The following is a 2,760-nucleotide window of genomic DNA, read 5'->3' on the forward strand; positions in this document are numbered from 1 at the left end:
CACCATTATTGTTATTGAAACCTTGTTGAGGTCTCTGTTGATCCTTCCATGAGAAATTTGGATGATTTCTCCATGAAGGATTATAGGTGTTTCCATAGGGTTCTCCCATGTAATTCACCTCTTCCATTGAAGGATTCTGAGGATCATAGGCTTCTTCCTTAGATGAAGCTTCCTTAGTACTGCTTGGTGCATTTTGCATTCCAGACAGACTTTGAGAAATCATATTGACTTGTTGAGTCAATATTTTATTCTGAGCCAATATGGCATTCAGAGTGTCAATCTCAAGAACCCCTTTCTTCTGACTAGTCCCATTGTTCACAGGATTTCTTTCAGAAGTGTACATGAATTGGTTATTTGCAACCATTTCAATTAGTTCTTGAGCTTCAGTAGGCGTCTTCTTCAGATGAAGAGATCCTCCTGCAGAGCTATCCAAAGACATCTTGGATAGTTCAGAGAGACCATCATAGAAAATACATATGATGCTCCATTCAGAAAGCATATCAGAAGGACACTTTCTGATTAATTGTTTGTATCTTTCCCAAGCTTCATAGAGGGATTCTCCTTCCTTCTGTCTGAAGGTTTGGACTTCCACTCTGAGCTTACTCAATTTTTGAGGTGGAAAGAACTTTGCCAAGAAGGCATTGACTAGCTTTTCCCAAGAGTCCAGGCTTTCTTTAGGTTGTGAATCCAACCATGTTCTAGCTCTGTCTCTCACAGCAAAAGGGAATAGCATAAGTCTGTAGACCTCAGGGTCAACCCCATTAGTCTTGACAGTGTCACAGATTTGCAAGAACTCAGCTAAGAACTGATGAGGATCTTCCAATGGAAGTCCATGGAACTTGTAATTCTGTTGCATTAGAGAAACTAATTGAGGCTTAAGCTCAAAGTTGTTTGCTCCAATGGCAGGGATAGAGATGCTTCTCCCATAGAAATCGGGAGTAGGTACAGTAAAGTCACCCAGCACCTTCCTTGCATTGTTGGCATTGTTGTTTTCGGCTGCCATGAGTTCTTCTTCTTTGGAGAATTCGGTCAGGTACTTTAAAGAGAGTTGTGCTTTGGCTTCTCTTAGCTTTCTCTTCAAGGTCCTTTCAGGTTCAGGATCCGCCTCAACAAGAATGCCCTTGTCTTTGCTCCTGCTCATAAGAAAGAGAAGAGAACAAGAAAATGTGGAATCCTTTATGTCACAGTATAGAGATTCCTTGAAGTGTCAGAGGAAAAGAAGAGTAGAAGACAGAAGTAGAAAATTCGAACTTATCACAGGATATGGAGTTCGAATTTTGCATTAAGGAATACTGTTAGTCCATAAATAGAAGGATGTGAGAAGAAGGGAAGTAATTTTCGAAAATTAAGTGAAAATTTTGAAAACATTTTTGAAAAACATTACTTAATTTTCGAAAATGAAAGTGGGAAAGAAGTGAAGTGTTTTTTGAAAAAGATTTTGAAATTAGAAATCAAAGAGATTTGATTGAAAATTATTTTGAAAAAGATATGGTGAAGAAAATATGATTGGTTTTAAAAAGATGTGATTGAGAAGATATGATTTGAAAAACATTTTAAAAAGATTTGATTTTGAAAATTAAAAACTTGACTAACAAGAAAAGATATGATTCAAACATTAAACCTTTCTCAACAGAAAAGGCAACATACTTGAATTGTTGAATCAAATCATTAATTGGTAGCAAGTATCTTTAAAGATAGAAAGAAATCAATTTTGAAAACATATGATTGAAAAGATATGATTTGAAAAAGATTTGATTTTGAAAAACTTTGAAGACCTGAAAAAAATTGCATTGAAAAACAGAATCTTCCCCCTTGTGCCATCCTGGTGTTAAACGCCCAGAATGGTGCACATTCTGGCGTTTAACGCCCAAAACTATACCTTTTTGGGCATTAAACGCCCAACCAGGTACCCTGGCTGGCGTTTAAACGCCAGTCTGTCCTTCTTCACTGGGCGTTTTGAACGCCCAGCTTTTTCTGTATAATTCCTCTGCTGTATGTTCTGAATTTTCAATTCTCTGTATAATTGACTTGAGAAGACACAAATTAAAAAAATATTTTTGGATTTTTAATAATAAGGAAAAATCGAAATGCAACAAGAATCAAATAACAATGCATGCAAGACACCAAACTTAGCAGTTTGTATACTACTGACACTAATGAGAATGCATATGAGACACATAAACACTCAAGTCAAGAGAATTCAAAGATTAGAGTAAGAAATCATCAAGAATTATTTGAAGATCCTTACGACACATGAATGAATGCATGTAATTGACACCAAACTTAAAATGACACATTAGACTCAAACAAGAAATTTTTGGGTTTTATGATTTTGTAATTTTTTTGTGATTTTCGAAAATTAAGTGGAAAAAGGTATCAAAATTCTCAATGAGAATTTCCAGGAATCAGTGCAATGCTAGTCTAAGACTCCGGTCCAGGAATTAGACATGGCTTCACAGCCAGCCAAGCTCTCAAAGAAAGCTTCGGTCCAAAACACTAGACATGGCCAAAGGCCAGCCAAGCCTTAGCAGATCACTGCTCCAAAAGCAAGATTGATAAAAATCAACAAGCTCTTGTGATGATAAGTTGAAACCTCGGTCCAATGAGATTAGACATGGCTTCTCAGCCAGCCAGACTTCAACAAATCATCATGAAACTCTAGAATTCATCTTCAAGAATTTCGAAAAAAATAAATACCTAATCTAAGCAACAAGATGAACCTTCAGTTGTCCAAACGTAACAATCCCCGGCAACGGCGCC

At 36.7% G+C, this 2,760-nt stretch overlaps 1 non-coding gene across 1 annotated transcript; it reads left to right on the top strand.

The window, feature by feature from the left end:
* Positions 1–493: 493 nt before the first annotated feature.
* LOC112719535 (small nucleolar RNA R71) lies at positions 494–601 on the top strand. The gene has a single exon (XR_003161834.1). It is a non-coding gene; the product is annotated as a small nucleolar RNA R71 (small nucleolar RNA).
* The last annotated feature ends 2,159 nt before the right edge of the window (positions 602–2,760 follow it).

Source organism: Arachis hypogaea, chromosome 10, assembly GCF_003086295.3.
Source record: "Arachis hypogaea cultivar Tifrunner chromosome 10, arahy.Tifrunner.gnm2.J5K5, whole genome shotgun sequence".
In the NCBI taxonomy this organism is placed as follows: domain Eukaryota; kingdom Viridiplantae; phylum Streptophyta; class Magnoliopsida; order Fabales; family Fabaceae; genus Arachis; species Arachis hypogaea.